Source organism: Pongo abelii, chromosome 4 (genome assembly GCF_028885655.2).
Source record: "Pongo abelii isolate AG06213 chromosome 4, NHGRI_mPonAbe1-v2.0_pri, whole genome shotgun sequence".
Taxonomy (NCBI): domain Eukaryota; kingdom Metazoa; phylum Chordata; class Mammalia; order Primates; family Hominidae; genus Pongo; species Pongo abelii.
This window is the reverse complement of record NC_071989.2, coordinates 146,234,308-146,256,554: the sequence shown is the minus strand read 5'-3', so window position 1 is coordinate 146,256,554 and position 22,247 is coordinate 146,234,308. Positions and strand designations below refer to the sequence as shown.

The following is a 22,247-nucleotide window of genomic DNA, read 5'->3' as shown; positions in this document are numbered from 1 at the left end:
CACTGGCTACAGCATTTACTAGCCTTGTGTCCTTGAGCAAGATTTTTTTGTATTTCTAATTTCAATTATTTAACAATGAGGATAATAACACTTATTTCAAAATGTTTATGTGAGGATTAAATGAGAAATTGTTTATAAAGTATAAACTCATTGTTTAGCATGAGATAGATCATTATACTTACTACCTTTCTCCAAATTAATTATCTTGTAGGAAAATTACCCAATAAAGTAAAAAGTTATGCATCAGTTTTTTTATGTTTTACCCTTTAAGAAATATGTTTATTCTCGTATTTCTTTTTGTTTATATGTCAAGAACTCATTATGAAAATAAGATTAATTTATGACGATAAACCAATCTTTTCACAGCTATGAAAATTACTCTTTCATCAAAACAGTTTTCTTTGTTGGTTATTGTTGAGAAATCATTTGGATTTGAGACAATAATTGTTTAACAGCACAAATCTTTAAGCCTTTAAAAAATCAGCAATTAAACTTTAAAACAGGAAGCAGACTTCAAGGTTAACTGGAATTAAAAACAATTGAAAGGCTTATCATGATACTTTTCCTCAGAATCTGAAAGTCATCTGAGTTGGCTGTTTGCACGTTCTCTCTCTACCAGTGAACTTGAACTGTGGCTGTGGCCTGGATTCCGCATTCAAACATGACTGACTGACCTCTGGTTGTAGGGATGTCTTGAAGGTGCTGAAGAACAAACACAGAGTTCAGAGGATGGAAGAAACTGTTATACCATCTACAATGATTTGAAATGCCATTTGCAGTAAGAGTACATCTTTTTTTTAATCATAATTATTGACAGCTGACTGTATCTTAAGGCGCTGTTGGGCGTTCTTTTGGGCTTTGTAGTGTGCTTTACAGTCAGGTGTAAATTATTTTTATCTTCATAGAATTATATTTAATGAGAAAGTTATTTCACTTGGCCAAGAGCCATGTTATTCAAATTAGAAAACAGATTGGTTGAACAGTCTTTCTGTTGTTATATTTGACTGTTTTGTTGAGTACATATCTAGTCACATATTTAGTCTTTATTATTGGTCACAGTAGCATGGGCAGTACAGTAATCACCCCTTATCTGCAGGGGACACATTCCAAGACCCTCAGTGGATGCCCGAGACCATGGATAGTACTGAAACCTATGTACACTGTGTTTTTTCCTGTAATACACACCTATGATAAAGTTTAACTTATAAATTAGTCATAGTAAGAGATTAACAACAATAACTAATAAAATAGAACAATTATACCAGTATACTGTAATAAGAGTTATGTGAATGTGTTCTCTCTCTCTTTCTCTTAAAATATCTTATTATACTCTACTCATCTATTTTCAGACCGCAGTTGACCGTGGGTTATTGAAACCGCAGAAAGTGAAACTGGATAACGAGGTGAGTACTATGTTGTAATTTCTTAAGAGCCCTGAATTAGGGAACTTGGGCCAAAATATTAACTCTGCCACTGGCTGATTGAAGCTAGTTATAGGAACTTGGAAAAGACTGTTAACTTCTCTGGAACTCAGGTTCTTTGTCTATGAAATAGGGCTAGCAAAATGTGTGGGGTTTTGAGGTTCATTTCACAAAGGTCTGAAAACTTCTGTAAAGAATAAGAGTTATACAGATATATAAAAAGTGTTTTTAGCTAGTTTAGTATCACAATGTATAAATGAATGGATGGCATTTATGTTAAATTTACCCCTTAAATCTTGATCTTTCTCCTCCGTCTACCTGCAACCCCAGAGTACCCTGGAATCTAGAATGATATTTCAGATTATAACTTGGCAGTGAGACCAGAGAGCGGGAATCTGAGGTCTTTCTACAGGTGAGACTAAGGACCAGCCTAACCCTCAGGCTTGATGCCCAGAGGTCTCAGGGCATCTTATAGGGAAGGAATGCAGCAGGAGAGACTTGTAGAAATAACAGACATGTACCTGACAGCATCTGTTGAAAACAAGCTTCCAGAATCAATAGCAATGTCACTTACTCTTAATGACATTATTTCGTTTGTCTCCCATCCTGTATCTGGTACAGATTAAATCCCTGCCCTGCATTTCATACTTTGAGCCAGCAATGGGCATTGATTCCAATTCTGCCATGTTTGGTAATTGGGAGACAGAGAGCCCAGAGAAGGCTCAGCCCTAGTTTTGGTTTGACCTGGGTGATTGAATTGTGCTATTTCCAGTGGGTGAGAGGGAAGATAGTGATTCCTGGCTGTGACCTAATCAGGACTTAGTTACTACTTTGCTTGTTGACTTCTTCAGAATGGCATTTTATGGCTAGTTAAGAGAATTTGACTATATTTTGAGGTCAGGCAAAGCAGTCTCCTTGGAGGGGACAGTCTAAACATTGCCCTCCAGAGCTGGAGGACGGCCACAGAGCAGAAGTCTAAAGAGCACAGGGTAAACCATGAATTGCTCTGTGACACGGAGCAAATCATTTCACCCCTTTTCAGCCTCATTTTTTCTCATATATAACGTGATAATAATCTCTGAAATCCTTTCTGATTTCCCCTTTTTTTCTTCTCACTGCTTCACTAATGTCTACAACTTACTTATAAAATCTAAACTCCATCATGCAGTATGGAGAGGTTACCTTGGTAAACACAGAGGGTACTACACAAGTGGATCCTGACAGGCTGCTGCAGGGACTCTGCATCTGGTTGAAGGAATAAAAGAGAACATGATGCTGTCACTCATACTGTCAAAGCCCTGAAACTCAGGTCCATGGTTGCCAAAAACTAATGGGCTCAGTTCTAGCTGCTACTGACCACACCTTAAGTTTCCTTTATGAAAAGCATGATGCTTCTAATTTTGGTGTCAGTTTGGGTGTTTGCTCCAGTGTGCTACGCTTTCTTCTTTATCCTTCAGCATTCCATTAGCTGAGATGGAGAAATACAACACTGGGCAATTATATTTGGGAAATGCATATTGGCAAGTATTTAAATACTATATATTAAACGTTTAAAAAAACTTTTAAATTTTACTAAATTTTTTTTCTTCCTCCATACAATTGCTCTTCTTGGATCTTTTAGGTTTTCAAAAAAACATCTCCCTCCCCCGCTTTTTTTTAAATTAAAAGGGAATTCATTCCTCGGATAGTTGGAATACTCTCTTATGGGAACAAGTTCCTAGAAACCAACTGTCCTTTATCATCTGGCACACAAACAAAGGGCCAAGCCATAGAGCTACCATGGAGTTATTTCTGACACCTATGGATTTCTTTCTTGTTCTTTTGAGGTCATGCAGCTAGAGGCTTTCTTCATGTATACTTCTTAAGAAAATTGCATTGACTCCTTTTTCTTGGGCCTATGTCTCCATTACTAGGACCCTCTCAGAAGGCTTAAAACTGAACTTACCCTCTAGGGATTAATATGCAGTGGTTGAACTAAGGTAGAGTAACTTGATCTGTTGTTGGAGGTTTCATTCGTTGGGGAGCTGATGGTCAGAGAAACTAATGCTTTTCTTCTTTATCCTGTGGGGGAAACAAAACCAAACACCATCAGGTGAAAGAAAGATTACAGGCAACTTTGATGGCAATGCCTCACTATATACACATTTGAATGTAGCACACATTTTTACCTATAATCCTTAAATTTCTCTACGTTTGCATAATAATTTTAATACTTTTTGCCTTTTTAACCAATTATTAGTGGATTATGGTTCCTAATAGTTTCGCTTTAAATTTCTTTTGTCTCAGTCTGGTAATCAGGGTGTGTTATGAAACACGTTGTCTAGAAGAAATAACCTATAAAGCAAATAATCACTTCAAAGTTTCTCTGCAAAGTCTTAGGTTTTTTTTTTTTTTTTTTGTTATTTTTTAAAGAGGAACTTTGACTATATTCACACGCAACAAATGCACATCCACATGAGATTCTGCACTTACTCTGAAATTTCTGTAGCACATTTCAACCACAATTGCAGAGATAAAACTTTTCCTTACTTCCCTGAGCACCTGCAAGAAAGAGAAAAAATAGATTTGTTCTAAATCTCATTGGGTTTTAATACAATTTAGTTCCAGTGTATTGTATTTACACTCGGACTAGCAGCAGGTGTTGGTTACAGACAGGTTAATCCAGAACATCTGGATTATTTTTATTTTATTTTATTTTATTTTTTATTTTTCTTTTTAGATGGAGTCTCGCTTTGTTGCCCAGGCTGGAGTGCAGTGGTATAATCCTGGCACACTGCAACCTCTACCTTCCAGGTTTAAGTGATCCTCCCACGTCAGCCTCCTGAGTAGCTGGGACTACAGGCTGCGCCACCATGTCCGGCTAATTTTTGTATTTTTAATAGAGACGGGGTTTCACCATGTTGGTCAGGCTGGTCTTGAATTCGTGACCTCACATGATCTGCTGCCTCAGCCTCGCAAAATGCTGAGATTATAGGTGTGAGCCACCATGCCCTGCCCAGAATAACTGAATTCTTAACTCAGGATGGAACTACTTTAGCATTCTCCATTTTAGAAATCCAAGTGTTTACCTTTATAGAGTTATAGCATTTGTGCCCAGAGGAGGTATTGAGTTATTTCTCAAAAACATTATTTCAGAGGGCATAAATTAGTATCTGTGAATTTGTGTTTTGGTCTGAAGTCTTCAGAATATTTGTTATAGTAAGAAATATATTGAAACACATTGCTATGCTTACTATAAGGAAGGATGTTATCTTAGGCTGTTCAGGCTTGCTATGATACCCTTTAAAATACCTTACTGGATAATTTGTAAACAATAGAAATTTATTGCTCACAGTTCTGGAGGCTGAGAAGTCCAAGACCAAGGCACCAGCAGATTTAGTATTTGGTGAGAGCTGTCTCCTTCGTAAATGGTGCCTTGTTGCTGTGTCCTCACATGGTAGAAGGGGCAAGGGAATTCCCTCAAGTCTCTTTTATAAGGATACTAATCCCATTCATGAGATTGGAGTCCTCATGACTTAATCACTTCCCAGAGGCCCCAGTTCTTAATGCTATCACATTTGAATATTAGGTTTCAACATGTGAATTTTGGGGGGACATCAGCATTTGGACCATAGCAGATGTTGTCAGTGTTCCTATTATCTCCGTGATGATTTACTAGAGAGATGTATTTCAATTGTTAGTACCAGGAATAATTGAGCTTTTCCCACGATACTAGTTTAATTTTCCCTCATAGACACTATTAGTCTTAATATTGGTTGTGTTGCTATCTGTGTTAGCTAATTGAAAGTTTAGAACTCACCTCAGAGCCAATAATTTTTTAATTTAAAATTTTATTTTCATTAAATTAAATTTACATTTAAATATTCATTTTCAGTTTAGGAAAACTTCTAAGTATGTTTAGAACAGTCTAGGTATATGAATCTACTTTTTATAAATTGCATACAATTTAAATACATGAAGTATTTTGAATGAAAATTTAGCAACTAAATTCCAATGTTTTAATGCAAAATACAGTTTTAAAGACTAAGTACCAAAAAAGGTAAAATTATTATTATTATTCTTATTTTTGAGATGGAGTCTTGCTCTGTTGCCCAGTCTGAAGTGCAGTGATGTGATCTCTGCCCACTGCAACCTCTTCCTCCTGGGTTCAAGCGATTCTCCTGCCTTAGCATACTGAGTGGCTGGGATTACAGGTGTGCCACCACACGCAGCTAATTTTTTTTTATTTTTTTATTTTTTGTAGAGAAGGGGTTTCACCATGTTGGCCAGGCTGGTCTCAAACTCCTGACCTCAAGTGATTATCCTGTCTCAGTCTCCCAAAGTGCTGGGATTACAGGCATGAGCCACTATGCCCGGCTGCAAAATGGATTTTTATATTGATTGCACGTTGGAATGATAATCTTTTATATATGTTGTGTTAAAACATATTATTAAAATTGATTTTACCTGTTCCTTTTTGTAATTTTAGTGTTACCATTAGAAAATTTAAAATTATATATTTGCTGTTCTCTTTTCTTATAGCCATTATATTTTTATTAGATGGTACCATTCTGAACCATAAGCTTTCCTAAAGGGTTAATAAAACTTTCTCAATATCTTCTAAAGTGACTGTTTCATTCAGTTTTTCTGTCTTTCTAGAATAAACTTCCATCATTTATATTTTCCTCAAAAATTCTTTTTTTCAAATATATTTTCTTTTTTTTATTTCCAAGTTTTATTTTAAGTTCTGGGGTACATGTGCAAGATGTGTAGGTTTGTTACATAGGTAAACATGTGCCATGGTGGTCTGCTGCACAGATCATTCCATCACCTAGGTATTAGGCCCAGCATCGATTAGCTGTTCTTCCTGATGCTCTCCCTCCTCCCACCCCTCATTCTCCAACAGGCCCTAGTGTGTGTTGTTACCCTCAATGTGTCCATGTCTTCTCATCATTCAGCTCCCACTTGTAAGTGAGAACATGTGGTATTTGGTTTTCTGTTCCTGCATTAGTTTGCTGAGGATAATGGCTTCCAGCTCCATCAATGTCCCTGCAAAGGACATGATCTTGTTCCTTTTTATGGCTGCATAGTATTCCATGGTGTATATGTACCACATTTTCTTTATCCAGTCTATTATTGGTGGGCATTTAGGTTGATTCCATGTCTTTGCTATTGTGAATAGTGCTGCAGTGAATATACATGTGCACGTATCTTTATAATAGAATGATTTATATTCCTTTGGGTATATACCCAGTAATGGGATTGCTGGGTCAAATGGTATTTCTGCCTCTAGGTCTTTGAAGAATTGCTACACTGTCTTCCACAGTGGTTGAACAATTTACACTTCCACTAACAGTGTAAAAGCATTCTTTTTTCTCCACAACCTCGCCAGCAGGTTCTCTATTCCGTTCCATTGGTATATGTGTCTGTTCTTGTACCAGTACCATGCTGTTTTGGTTACTGTAGCCTTGTAGTGTAGTTTGAAGTTGGGTAGTGTGATGCTTCCAGCTTTATTCTTCTTGCTTAGGATTGTCTTTGGTATTTGGGCTCTTTTTGGGTTTCATATGAATTTTTAAATATTTTTTTTCTAATTTTGTGAAGAATGTCAATGGTAGTTTAATGGGAATAGCATTGAATCTATAAATTGCTTTGGGCCGTATGGCCATTTTTACATATTGATTCTTCCTATCCATGAGAATGGAATATTTTTCCATTTGTTTGTGTCCTCTCTGATTTCTTTGAGCAGTGGTTTGGAGTTCTCCTTGAAGAGGCCCTTCACTTCCCATTAGTTGTCTTCCTAGATATTTTATTCTTTTTGTGGCAGTCATGAATAGGATTTCATTCATGATTTGGCTCTTATAGAGCCAATAATTCATAGAGATTAGAGTTAGGATCTCCTAAACTTGTGACCTGATACTTTTTTTATGCTATATCTATGATGATTTATTTCCTCAAACCAACATTTAGGTCACATGGCCCCACAAAGAACTTTTATGTTATTTCCATGTAGGAGAGGCCGATTGGAAGATGTAGGAGAGCCTAAATAACAAAATATGGTAATTTCCAGAAAGTCATTGGTTTATGGAAATAGAATACCTAAAATTGTAACTATTCAAGAAAATTTAGGCCATAAGTTTGCATTACACAACAATGCTTTAATGAAAAAAAATTAGTTCCCACTTAAAAGTCTTTTATGTATAGTGTTTGGTACCATTATTAGAACTAGATTTATCTAATCGCCTCCTAATCTCAATATATAATCTCTTAATACTTGGTGGCTTTTTTCAGTCTTTAAAAACCCTTTATCATCTTGAAGTTGTGTTACCGTATCAGGCTTAATTTGCTTTAGACTAAAATTTAGGTGATGTAAAAAGACTTACTAATGCTACTTCATGTTTTATTTGTTAAGGTAGATAGTGGGTACAGAATGTACCTTTTATTATTATTTAAACTGTACATATATATTCTATAAACTCTTTCCTATGTATATAGTATTTTATAATAAATTCATAAGATTAAAATAAATCTGTGAACTGAAGCTGCCTTTTGTTTTTGTAAGAGTTAGTTTTTTCATTTTCTTCTTCTTCCTCTTCTTTTTTTTTTTTTTTTTTGAGATGGTGTCTTGCTCTGTTGCCCAGGCTGGAGTGCAGTGGTGTGATCTTGGCTCACTGCAACCTCTGCCTCCTTGGTTCAAGCTATTCTCCTGCTTCAGCCTCCTGAGTAACTGCAATTACAGGCATGCGCCACCATGCCTGGTGAATTTTTTTGTATTTTTAGTAGAGACAAGGTTTCACCAAGTTGACCGGGCTGGTTTTGAACTCCTGACCTCAGGTGATCCACCTGCCTCAGCCTCCCAAAGTGCTGGGATTACAGATGTGAGCCACCATGCCTGGCCAGTTTTTTCATTTTCAAAGAACAGATAGTATTCTCAGTAGTTCAGAAGAAGATAAATTCAGTTCTGTGAATATGCATGAGATAAAGTATTATAAACGTGCATAGATTACCTTTATGTCTAAAAATAGGCACAAACAGAAAAAACCTATATCTACATATTCTCTAAACAGGGTGGAATCAAACTTTGACATGCTAGCTGCATTTGGTTGACTTGGATCATTTTTCTAAAAATGAAAACTTCACAGTCAAACTCTTGCATTGGTGAATGCTTCCTGATGCCTTTTTTACTAAGACTCCAGGAACAACACAAAGGATTTTGGAGTTAGCTGACACAATTAAATTATATGAGAAGCTCAATAGTGCAAAAGATGAATAATAATATAGGTTCCTCTTAATAATAAGACATAAGAAACATTAATGTCATAAGACATTAAATCATGCCAGTGACATCACAAGACAGTGCATGATCACCTGGAAGGCTTTGAGAAGTAAGTGCTAGAAATAAGGAGAAAGAAGCTTGATTGGTCTAAGAAGGTCAGTGTGGACCTTCAACTGAATTTTGAAGAATGTTTAGAATTGGAAAAGATGAGGGATATATGTGAGATGAGGGTTGAGGATGAATGGTAGTGGGGGATGGATAGAGAAGGGCATTAAGTAACATTCACGGAACATTAAACTGCGTGCCAGATACTGTGGCTTGTACCTTTATCTTGAGGGTGAGGCAAGCAGCCCATGACCATTAGATGGTGTGGAATACTCTGGGGTCAGATTGTTTGCATTTACTATTAGGTACGTTACGTTTCCCTCTAAGTCTCATGATCCCCATCGGTTAAAAAAACACAATAGTAGTGTTTATTTCTAGGGTTAGGTAGCTTACAAAAGCACTTAATTTATATATGATACATATCAAGCACTCAATGAATGTTAGCTGCTATTATTATTGTGATGATGGTTGTTATATGGAGATTCAGGGGATAGTCTACCCTTCCTCAGAGGTTACTAATCTAGGCCTCCTTGATATTTCTTCTCTTGTGAACTCAGAACTTCTATAATACACTTTTGTTTTAAATCATCTATTATCATGTACTTTCTTTGGAAATTCCTTAAGATTAGGGATCTTTTAATATGTAATATGTCTCCCATCCACAAAGTGTCTGGCCTACTGTTGAACACATAGGTGTGGAGTTGGTTGATTTCGCAGATTATTGCATAGGGAGATACTACATTTTCCTAGGAGGTGTATGTTGCCTTGTGCTGTTTTCCTCAACCCCACCTGACAAATAAAAGCAATTGATATAGAAGGATTCCTCCTCTCCTCTTTTGACCTTGGCAGTAAATCCTAGTATTACACCAGCCATCTTAGGTGAAGTTAACCAATCCTATGATTACAGACCAAGAGATGACATGAGAAATCTTCTTGCCTTACATCTTTGGAGAACAAAAGTAAGGTTCAGAGAGAGTATGTTATTTGTTCAAGGTCATGCAATCTGTTGGTAGAAGAGTCAAGATTAGAATCTAAGTCTCTTGTCTTCTAGTGCAATCCATGCAGGCTTATAGCAAATGGACTCTTTATTACTTGATAAATTCAAAACTGTGGATATTATTCTGAATAGTTGAGACTGTAATTTTTTAAAATCTTTTATTAGATTAGAATGTGTTTTATGGTTCTGAATTCAGTGAGTAAGGGAACAGTCCATTACCAGAACATCCATTACCAGACAGTCCATTAAAGTCCCAGAAGGACTTTACTTTTAAAAGGACTTAAAAGTACTTTTATGGCTGGGCACGGTGGCTCACGCCTGTAATCCCAGCCCTTTGGGAGGCCAAGGCGGGCGGATCACGAGGTCAGGAGATCAAGACCATCCTGGCTAACATAGTGAAACCCTGTCTCTACTAACAATACAAAAAAATTAGCCGGGCATGGTGGCGGGCGCCTGTAGTCCCAGCTACTCGGGAGGCTGAGGCAGGAGAATGGCGTGAACCCAGGAGGCGGAGATTGTAGTGAGCTGAGATTGCGCCACTGCACTCCAGGCTGGGTGACAGAGCGAGACTCCATCTAAAAAAAAAAAAAAAAAAAAGGTACTTTTATTTTGTATGTAAGCTCCATGAGGATGGAGATTTAGTCTGTTTTGTTCACTCTTGAATCTCTGGTGTCTGGAATAGTGCCAGGCACACAGGAGATGCTCAATAAGTAATTGTTGAATGAATAAGTTGGCTTTGTTGGCAGTATTGGTTGAGACTTCATTTGGGAATGTTTGTGATTTCCAGAGAGTCTAAACTTTAAGCATCAAACTGTGGAAAGAAACCCTAGAAACAACAGGGAAACTTTGGCTATGGCAAAAAAATAAAAATGAAATGCTTTCCCCCGTGGGGGGAGCATATGAGAGAATATATATGAAACTTCTGGAACTTTTTGGAAGAAACATACCTTATAAGTAAATGTGTAAGTTCAGTTGGTGCAAGAGGATAAAACATCCTCTAAGCTCCTGGCACATCTCAAAGGAATAGCTGGAAAAGATGAGCAGAATAGTTTTGGTGGTGTGTGGAATTCAGGCTTTTGCCACCTTGAAATTGTTCTATATCCTTAAGCTAATGAAAACAAAAAAGAGAAAATTCAATCTTTATAAAGAGAAGGGTCTTTGTACCTGGCTTCTTAATGTTCATGATGCTCCTCCTTCTAAGCATGAACAGTCAAGCTTCATGGGCAAGGCACCAGGCAGCCCCTGCTACCATTTAATCCATGGAGTGGGGAGGCCAAGCAGGAGTTTCCTGTTTCCTGTCCCTGATCTTCCAACCAATAAAAAAGACAGTGATGACTAGTGGAACAAAGAAATGCCCTGAATCTTACTTTGGGCATATTGCTGAGTTATATAATCTGTATCTGAAATGGATAAAAATATAGAAAGATCAAGTAATATGGTGAAAGAGAGCACTAATTCAAGATTAAGGCAATCTGGATTCTGTTTTAGGGCTGTCGTTTATTAGTTATGATTTGGGCAAGACCTTTGGGGTCTCAGTTATATCAGAAGTGAGATGGTCCCTAAGGTTTCTTCTAGGTTTAATATTTGCTATTTTTAAACATTTAAAAAAAATCTCAAGGCCTGATCATGCTTTAAAATCTCCAGTTTTCAGAATTACCAGAGTAGATGAATTTCCATCTGAGGATAAGAGAACGAAAGATGAACGTTGGTGCTTAAAGCAAAAGCAGTCAGCACTTAGGGCACTGGCTTTGACTGCCACTTCAGAATGCAGAAGTTTGAAAGATAATGAGCTGAGTCTTAGAAATTACTGAAACAATTTAAAATATTATTTATTTATTAAAAATCTTTGAGAACTAATTTGAGTAAATGATAAAGCAAAGCCAAACACAAAAAGGAATAATTTCTAAAAGAAAGCTCACCCTTAAATATTGGCTTCTCTTGCTACACTGTAGTCTCTTACATTTGATTCTCATGTATTTTCCTCTAGGGGAGAGAAAAGGAGATTTTTCAAAAGGAAAAAAACCCTTTTGTTTGACTGTTCTGAAAATAGCACACTCCAGAATATAAAAATGAAAGTGTGGGTTCATAGTACATGCAGGCCCTACGTGTGACCTATCCTGAAGTGTTCTTTCTTGATTTTATGTGGCACTGGGGATGTCCTTGAGCGAAAAAATAGCCAGGGGTTTTACTTTGGTGATGAGTTATGCTAGCCGGCTTCATGTCTCACGTAAATGGTAACCTTTGCTGAGTGTAACCCTAGCTCTTTGTAAAGAGAACAGAATTAGACTCCACCAAATGAAGAGTCCAAGACCTTGGCAATCTTACCCTGGAAAGATGATAAGACACATAGAGATCAGACAAATGAACAATGATGATGCCTTTATAACATTGCCTGAATAGCTAGGATGTCTGCAGAGTTATACTAGCTTCATGGATATTATATAGGTTCAGTGGTCTGAAAAATAGGACATTAGATCTATTTAAAAGAGAACAACTGAAGAATTTGATAGTAGCTTCATTAGGAAAAAAAGAGGAAAGAGAAGTAAGATAAAGCAGGTTTAGCAATGTACAGTATTTTAAATGTATTAAAATGTCACATTAGTGAGAATATTTTAAATTCATACAATAACCTAAATTCTGCATTCTTTTAAAATGTTACTTAAGTTATTTTGATTTGTTGGAGAGTTTATTGTGCCGTTCCATTTATTTTCTTTTGCTTGCCTATTTTATTATTTAGTGTTTTTGTTTCGTTTTGTTTTTAGAGACAGGGTCTTACTCTGTCACCTAGTCTGGAGTGCAGTGGCACGACCATATGTCACTGCAACCTAGAACTCCTGGGCTTAAGTGATCCTCCCACCTCAGGCTCCTGAGTAGCTAGGACTACAGGCATGTGCCACTATGCCTTGCTAATTTTTTTTTTTTTTTTGTAGAAATGGAGTCTTGCTAGGTAGGTAGCACAGGCTGGAAATTTAGTGTTTGCATATTTATTTATCTTCTATTTGGTAACAGATGCCATACTAGGTAACCTTTATGCACATAAAGATAATCAATTCAAAGTGTCCATAAATAACCAGATATTGTGAAAGATTTTAACAATTTAATTACTTTATTCATTTTTAATTTTTTTATTTTTTAAGAGACAGGATCTTGCCATGTTGCCCAGGTTGGAGTGCAGTAGCTGTTCATATGGGCGCACACTACAGCCTCAAACTCCTGGCTTCAAGCAATCTTCACCTCAGCCTCTGGAGCAGCTGAAACTTCAGGTGTGTGCCACTGCACCTGGCTATTTTTTATTTTCTATTACACCTAACAGGGGTGGAGGGAGAACAAATAGTTGAGGAAAGAGGTACGTTAACTAAGTCAGTAAAGGAGTTGTGAGTTTTGTGTGTATGAGATGGTTTTCATCAGTTTCTGAACAAATCCAGCTTCTGCTATGGCCCACTGTGTCAGTCCACAGTCACCACTGTGACTGTAATATTAGTCCCTGTAAAAATAAATGCATCTGTTTTGTGAACATACTCAAGCTGCTCAAGAAGATGATGATATTTGACATCAACTGAGTATTTTGGTGATAGTTTTGAAAAGTTCTTAAGGAAGCTTGATACATGGGAGATTCTAAAGATGCATCTCACTATTTCTTCCCCAGTCGATCTAGACCATTTTCTAACAAAAGTAGATTTTAATTATTTCATATCTCTCGATTTATTAGCATACAGCCTTCACATTGGTCTCTGTTCCTTTTGTTTTCTTGCTTGCTTGCTTTTGGGAAAAAGAAATCACTTTTAAAAGATTTTCAACACATTAAACTGATGTCAAGTGTGAGCTGTTGTTTTGTACAAGACTGGAAATTTTACTTCATCACATTTAGAGTTTTGTCTCGTCCCCAATATTTTGTCCAATTTTTTGATTTTACGAAGTGCCAAAGAGGAGATTTGTCTTGTCATTGTTAATCATCTGTCTCTCCATGTTAGATTAGAATACTTACTGTCCTGGTTCTCATGGTTCCTATATCTAAATTGTATTTTTATATAAAACCATTTACTCTATGATGTTGTTACAAAAGATGCATTTCTATTTGAATATCTATGTAGCTCAACCCTTACTGTACTTGTTTTCTTGTTGTCAAAGTCCACATTGTTCATGGCCTTTCTCAGACAGCTTCTCCATCAAAGGATATGATGCCTGTCATGAGTTATGAATGTTACTACTTTCCCTTGATACTGAAATCCTAGTGGAATTAGAAACAACTGGGACGTATCTTTAAAATCTTGCTCACTGGAGGGCTCTTCTGGGGCATATGGTCTTTCTCCTGTGGCTTAATGTTTTAGTTTAGGAATTTGAGAAGAGCTGGCTGAGCAGTTCATCTCTGATCCAAGTGTTGACAGCTGGGACTAGATTATGCATTTCCCAGATGGTTTCTTCACTCACATGTATGGCACCTTTGTGCCACCTTTGTCAGTTCACCCCACTCCCCAACTTGGTGTCTCATCCTTCAGGGATCTCCATGTGGCTTGGGCTTCTCACAGGATAGTGACCTCCTGGTAGTAGATTTCTCACATGAGGGCTTAGGGCACCAAAATAAAATGTTCCAAGAACCATCTCTTAAAAGACTATCTTTCCCCAGTTGTTCTTGTGACAATAGAGGAACTAGCTTTAAAAGACCCAATTTGTAGAATTCTTCTTTATAAAAAATTCAGGCCTTAGGGTTCAAATATTAAGATTAAAAAGTTGAATGATGTGGCAAGCTACTTTTCACTTTGTTTTGTTAGGGAACTTTCAAATTTAGCTAAAGATTGTGTTTATGATCTTTTTTTCTTATTTGAGGGTGAAATGTTGAAACTGACCTAGCCCTAGGGCAAAGGAGAGGAACAGTGATGGTGGGGGGCCCATATTCCAAGTGAATAGTCTACACTGCTTCCTGGGTCTCACTCTCTAACACCTGTAGTGATCATGCTGATGAGAGATGACAGGAGAAAAGTTGCCTACAGTTAAGAGCCTTCCTGTCCCGGAAGCAACAAACAACTTCAAATCCAGCTTTTGGCAGAACTGCTGATTGACATAGTTTATATTTTGCAAGCTCTCCTCACCTCTTCTGTCTGCCCCTCCGCAGAACCCTTTCCTACACACACATTATAGTGTTTTCTTCCTCTAGAACTAGCCCTCCAAACCTATCACTTCCTCAAGCCCACATCAAAACTGACTTGTTTTATTCTAATCTCTGATAGACTGGTTTAAAGACACACATTTCTTCATAAACACATTTCACCCCTTCATTTGTCTTTAGGAAGAGCCATTGCTTTAACCCCAATGGTACCCTCTCCAGTGGTGGCATTCTGAAGCAGAGACATCATCTTAGAGGTAGGGGAGATTAGATGTCTTTTACGTCTTGCTGAATGCAGAAGATACTTTGATATTTAACCCTCAAACTTTTATTTCCTTTGACATGTCACCTAAAATAGGAAGAGGATGTTTGTCTTGTTTTTGCTTTTGTTTTTTTTCGAAATGGGGTCTCACTTTGTCACCCAAACTGTAGTGCAGTATTACAATAATATAGCTCACTGAAACCTTGAACTCCTGAGCTCAAGTGATCCTCCCTCCTCAGCCTCCTGATTAGTTGGACTATAGGCTCATGCCACCATGTTCAGCTAATTTTTAAACTTTTTTTTGTGGACATGGACTTTTGCTATGTTGCTTGGGCTGGTCTTGAACTCCTGGGTTCAAACACTCCTCCCATCCCTCCCTCCCAGAGTGTTGGGATTACATGTGTGAGCCCACTGTTCTCAGCCTGTTTGTCCTTTTTGATGCCACTGGATTTAGTACATAAGTTTTTATGTTATAAAGTCATGCCCAATTTTTAAAACGGGCTATTCCATTTCTGTTAGCCGTGCATACATACACACAGAGTTATTGCCCAGAGGAACACTGTGTGCATAAGGACAGCTAAGACCCCATACTGTCATTAGCTGGGAGTCAGGTTACCTCCCACATGGACTGTGTCATGTGCTAGAGATGTGTGCAAGTAGAAGAGTCCTAGAGAGGAGAATCTGTAGCATTAAGCGGGCTTTGCAAATTAAAAAAAAAAAAAAAAGGTCATTCACAACAACCCTCTCTGACCTTAATTTTTAATAACTGTGAAATGGAGTTAATCACCTAGGCACTGTACTAACCACTTTATATACATAATCTCATTCACTCCTCACAACAACTCCAATATCTAGGGATATTATCATTCCCATTTTACAAGAAAGGAAACATGAGCTTAGAGGGTTTACACAAATTGCCCAGAGTCACATGGCTAGTAAGCCGTGGAGCCAGGAATAAAATCCACACAGTTCATCCCTAGAGCAGAGAGATCTTCCTTCAAGTACTTTCTTGACCTGTGTGAGTAAATCTCATAATGTGTACTTCTTGGGAAATAAGAGGAAAGGGGACCTAGGCTGTAATGAAAAGCCTGAAATTCTACTTTCTTTATTTTTCTGTCTAGATGAACCTTTATTTTTACACATGTTCTTAAAGTCCAAACCTTTTTTTTTTTAAATTATACTTTAAGTTCTGGGCTACATGTACAGAATGTGCAGGTTTGTTACATAGGTATACACATGCCATGGTGGTTTGCTGTATCCATCAACCTGTCACCTACATTAGGTATTTCTCCTAATGCTATCCCTCCCCTAGCCCCCCACTCCACAACAGGCCCCAGTATGTGATGTTCCCCTCCCTATGTCCATGTGTTCTCGTTGTTCAACTCTGAATTATGAGTGAGAACATGCAGTGTTTGGTTTTCTGTTCCTGTGTTAGTTTGCTGAGAATGATGGTTTCCAGCTTCATCCATGTCCCTGCAAAGGACATGAACTCATTGTTTTTACAGCTGCATAGTGTTCCATGGTGTATCTGTGCCACATTTTCTTTATCCAGTCTATCATTGATGGGCATTTGAGTTGGTTCCAAGTCTTTGCAATTGTGAATAATGCTGCAGTAAACATACATGTGCATGTGTCTTTAGAGCAGAGTGATTTATAATCCTTGGGGTATATACCTAGTAATGGCATTGCTGGGTCAAGTGGTATTTCTGGTTCTAGATCCTTGAGGAATCACCACACTGTCTTCCACAATGGTTGAACTAATTTACACTCCCACCAACAGTGTAAAAGCATTCCTATTTCTTCACATCCTCTGCAGCATCTGTTGTTTCCTGACTTTTTAATGATCGCCATTCTAACTGGCATGAGATGGTATCTCATTGTGGTTCTACTTTGTAACTAGGCTTTGGGTTTAGCAGGACTCTCTTAAGGATATAAACAGAGATTTCCACCAATAACCTTCTCATATGCAGGACACTGGGTCAGAAACTTAACTCTGAGAATGGTCTATGTTTATTGCTTAGATATATAAGAAGATATATGTGGTATTGCAGTTAGTTGAACTAGACAGTGTGTAAAAATCTGTTTCCAAAATATGAGAGAGATGCGTGATAAATGTGTTGATTCAATTTTTTGGATGTGAAACAGCTTTGGGTCAAAGCCCCAAGACTCACATTGGAGGCCTTGCCAGAGACAGAACTGAAACTATGTTCAGGAAATAAAGTTATTTACAATACCCAAAGGGCAAATTCTCACTAGGTCCAGCCGCCTCACTACAGAAAATGATATAATGACACCCCACTGCAGTTCTCTCAGCATCACGCAATATATCCATGTAACAGACCTGAACGTGTACCCCTGAATCTTTAAAAAAAAAAAAAAAAAAAAGAGAGAGAGAAAAAAATAGATGAATTCTACAAGGGGAGGGGAAGAGGGTGATCGGGACAGGTTAGCACTCTATCTTTTTTCCCTTACCCTCTTCCACTAGTGCAGTTTAATTTAGCTCCTTGCCACCTTGGCAGTATTGATCTGTGTGAGAGACTGAGAAGCTGAGGCACAGAGGGGGAGAGAAGGGGGACAGTGACAAGCTCATGGAGGCAAGGGGCAGTTTGAAGTGAGAGGAAACGGGGCTGGGGGGCCGAGTGGTCATGATAATAAATACATGCGAAGAGCAGGAGCATTTTGGGGAGATTATAGAGAAGCTGGGACTTAGAGAGCACTGAGAGAGGCAGTCAGGCTTTATAGCTTCAGACTTAATCTCAGGGCTGTCCCTGGTCCCTACGGTCACTTCTGGGACAGTGCAGAAGCAATGTTCCCTAGGGTCACAGAATTATTGAATATTAGAGCCCCACATAACCTCACAGTCCATCAAGTACATATAGACCCTCAATTTCAGTTTAAAGGGAATTTAAGGGGATTTTGTCCAGTTGATTCAAAACAGCTTTGATTTTCGTGGCAGGCTTTAATATCACTTTCTTTTGGAAGTTGCTTTCCTGTTAAAAATTCTGTCTATAGAAGACCCTGTGTATGTGTGTTTGCCTATGTGCGTTTATGTGGGTGTGATGTCTATATGGTGCATCTCATTTGTCAGACAATAGAGTGAAAGATTATGATTTTAGTTACCTTTTTAGCTGAAATCAGGAACAAAATTAGTCAAGCTATAGATATTTATGAAGTATCCACTCAATGTATTCCTTTGTTTCTGATGGCTAGACAGATATTTTATTTTATTTTATTTATTTATTGAGACAGGTTCTCACTCTGTTGCCCAGACTTGAGTGCAGTGGCACTCACTGCAGCCTCAACCTCCCAGACTCAAGCCATCCTCCCCACCTCAGCCTCCTGAGTAGCTGGGACTACAGGCATGTACCACAACGCCTGGCTAATTTTTTTTTTTTGTAGAAACAGGGTTTTGCCCTGTTGCTGAGGCTGGTCTCCATCTCCTAGGCTCAAGCGATCTGCCTGCTTCAGCCTACCAAACTGCTGGGATTATGGGTGTGTAGACAACGTATTTTAGGCACATAATTTGGATAACCTTTTGCTTTGTGTTTTTTTTTTTTTGAGACGGAGTCCTACTGTGTTGCCCAGGCTGGAGTGCAGTGGCGCAATCACAGCTCACTGCAAGCTCCGCCTGCTGGGTTCAGGGAATTCTCCTGCCTCAGCCTCCCAAGTAGTTGTATTACAGGCATGTGCCACCACACCTGGCTAATTTTTTTGTATTTTTAGTAGAGTTTGTATTTTAGTAGAGATTGTTTCACCATATTGGCCAGGATGGTCTCAGACTCCTGACCTTGTGATCTGCCTGCCTTAGCTTCCCAAAGTGCTGGGGTTACAGGCATGAGCCCGTTCGCCCGGCCGATCTTTTGCTTTCTAAGTGCTCATATATTCAGTAGGGAAAGAAATAATAATAACAGCTTCTCAAGTACCATGGAAAACCACTCGATAGTTTTACAGTGATTCTCAAAATTTAACATGTATATGCATCATTCCAAAATCTTGTTAGAATGCAGATTCTGATTTAGTATGTCTGGGATTTCTTACAAACTCCTAGGTAAAATGGATGCTGCTGGTCCACAGACTACACTTTGGCAAATAGCTGAATAAAGTCTTAGCATTGGTTAAAATGTAAGGCATGCATAGGGAATAGCAAGTCAGTTTGACAGGGAAGATCAGATCTCAAGGAGCCTTGAATGCCAAGGTAAGGATTTAGGTGATATTCTATGTAAAAGAATCATTGTAATTTTCTATACTGGGTAGAGAGTGACATGATAGGACCTGTACTTAAGGGAGATTTATCTGTCATCATGTATAGGACAGATGTGCTAGAAGTTTTATATTAGGTATTTAGTAGGAGAGACTCAACTCCTGGCCTTTAATGCCAAATGAGAAAAAGTTGCAGGAAGGAGAGAGGAGGGCACTGGCAATGGAGAAGCTACCTGCTTTACAGACTGTCCCTGGGTGAGGATAAGGAGTTGTTTGGATCACAAATCTCTTTAGTCCGCCCAAATTCCAAGAGATCCCGCAAATCCCTTGCTTATTTAAGGATGCAGTCATAAAATATGGTAAATTTCTAGATCAAATTTATCAAAATGTATTGAGTGCCAAATACAGTCCTCTGCTATTTCAGGCATCTGTGTATTTCCTAGAGTGTTTAATGCAGGATCCTTGTAATGTTAATGGTGAATGAAGGAATTCATTCTGCTTAATTATCCTATTTCAGCTTAAGATGCAATAATATATCCTTGATGAGACTATTTAAAAAGCAAGGACATGATAAACACAAAATGTAGGATAGTGGTTACAATTGGGGGAAAGTAAGGGGAAGAGATAAGGGAGGAGTAAATAGATGATGTGAATTATTGTTATTGTTCTAGTTCTTGGGTTTGAGTAATTGATTCACTGGATTTGTTATATTATTAAAATAAATAAGGAAATGAACCAGTAAATAAAGTAGAAGAGTACCATGCATGTTAATAATACAAAAATATGATTAATTATGCACCTGAAGTCTATTTTTTTTAAATCTACATGAACACACACTCAAAAGTAATATCAGGGAGTGTCCGTCCTGTCTACAGGGTCTGCCGAAAGTGGGAGAATGAAATTAAAGTTGCTACATCAGCCTATACTTATGGAGAGCTTTTCTGTTTAGTATAATTTCACAATGCAGATAGTTCAAATAGTTATCCTACCCAGTCTGATGCTTGGTGAGATCAGGTAAGGCAGTAGCCCCAACAAAATATACTAACATTCTACTATCTAAATTTCTGTTCCATTTAGTAATTTACAGAGGGCTTTCACATATCAAAACATGCTTGCCTGCCATTTACTCAGTGTGACATTCTTGCCTTCTTGAACCTGGGGCCAGAGGTCTTGGAAGAATGTCTTGTGGGAATTTGGTATGAATGTCTTGGAGGAGTTTGGTGTGCTCAGAGTATTGTACTTATAATTGCCTGACATGAAATCTTTTCTAATCATTGACGTGATACCAAGGTATGAAGAAATATATCCTGGGAGGTCAAATCCACTTTCAAAATAAAAGTTCCTTCTTCGTTATCTGTCCTAGTAAGTGAATGGAGTTCTGGCTTATTCTACAGAACATACAGGAATTACCAATGTCAGAAACTTAGGATATAGCAAAATACAGTCAGTGCTAAAACTACTGAGTATAATTTAATTCTTTTGATGCATAAGGCATTTTTAGGGACTTGGGTGATCCACACAAATGAATTTTCCTGAAAATTGAAATAAACCTATTACTGCAAAAATATTTTTAAAAATAAAAGTAGTAAATGCTTAAGGACAAAAATTCTAAAAATTCAGAGTACCGAAGGTACAAAGTGAAAGGTACAATTGACCCTTCCAAATCCCCAATTTCTACTATTAACAGTTTCTTGTATATCTATACAGAAAATTCATCTGCATATTCAGCTCTGTATATAATTTTATTTTTTTCACAAATGGGATCATACTATAGTGGAATTACAGGGGATAAAAGGATATTCATTTTATATTTTAATAGTTACAGCTAAATTGCCCTTTTGTTAAATGGTACATTCTCAGTAGTTATTTGAGAATAACTTCCTCAATGCTTCTTATAATATATCCCATTGTTTTGTAAACTTGCTTTATTTTTCGTCATAAGTGAGCCTGTGCATCTTTTATGTGTTTATTGGTTGCTTCTGCTTTCCCTTCTTGTAAAATGCCTGTTGAGAACTGAATTATTTTCCCCTCTGGTAAAATGCCTCCAAATTGAACACAGAACGTTAATGATGTATTTTTACAGCTACATTTTTATAATTAGACTCCATTAAAGGTGATAGTTCAACAAATAATAGTTTAAAATCTTGAGATTCTTTTTCATTTTTTAAAATATAATACATTGTCACACCAATGTCTAATACCAAGATGATGACATTTGGTGTTAACAGTTGTACTTTACCCAGTCTTTAGTCTAATTTGAGCCTCATCCAAGTTTGGAAAATTCCTGAAGTGGAAAGTACCAACAATAAAAAGAGGGTTTGTGATAGTTGACTTCCCAGTCACTCCCAGCTCCGTCCAAACAGTACATACTTTCTTCCCACTTCGCTGATAAATAACCTTGGAAATAAATTTGTACCCATGGGTATAATTCTATGAGTTTAGTGATCCTGCCTCTTTTTGTTATCTATACAGTTTCTATCATACTATGGCTGCTTAGGAAGTGTCTAAGAAAAACAACAATAATGCTGGTATTTGATTTTGTCAGTTGTGGCTTGGGGCATCAGTGGGACATAGAGCAGAATTCTTGCTGAGGAATATGATCCTCACTTGATTCTAATTTTATCTTTGTGGTGAAGCTTTTAAATATGAGGACAGCTGATGTTGAATAAATCTGTCCTCACAAGCTATATGAGATTGAAATAAAATTAAATATTTGGGGTTAAATCCAAATGTAAAGATGTGGAAATGGCTGATTAATCTTTTGATATTTCACTTTCTGCATCTTGGTAAAAAGGAACTGTTCGTTGTGAACTCCTAGCAACAGTCAAGTTTGAAGTTTATGATAAGCTAAATGTGTGCCTTAACTTAAGGTCTAACATTTTATAAAAGATGAAGTAGAGTTCTTACTT

The 22,247-nt window shown here is 37.6% G+C and overlaps 1 protein-coding gene across 4 annotated transcripts in view; it reads left to right on the top strand.

The window, feature by feature from the left end:
* KLHL3 (kelch like family member 3) overlaps nucleotides 1–22,247 on the top strand; it is a 279,066-nt gene that overhangs the window by 29,396 nt on the left and 227,423 nt on the right. For 3 of the 4 annotated variants that reach the window (XM_054555190.2, XM_054555184.2, XM_054555183.2), the window contains 3 exons: nucleotides 620–778; nucleotides 1,350–1,403; nucleotides 12,913–13,038. The gene's annotated coding sequence lies outside the window, so the exon portion shown is untranslated. The remainder of the gene's footprint in view (nucleotides 1–619; nucleotides 779–1,349; nucleotides 1,404–12,912; nucleotides 13,039–22,247) is intronic. The other variant, XM_054555185.2, reaches the window with a different exon arrangement.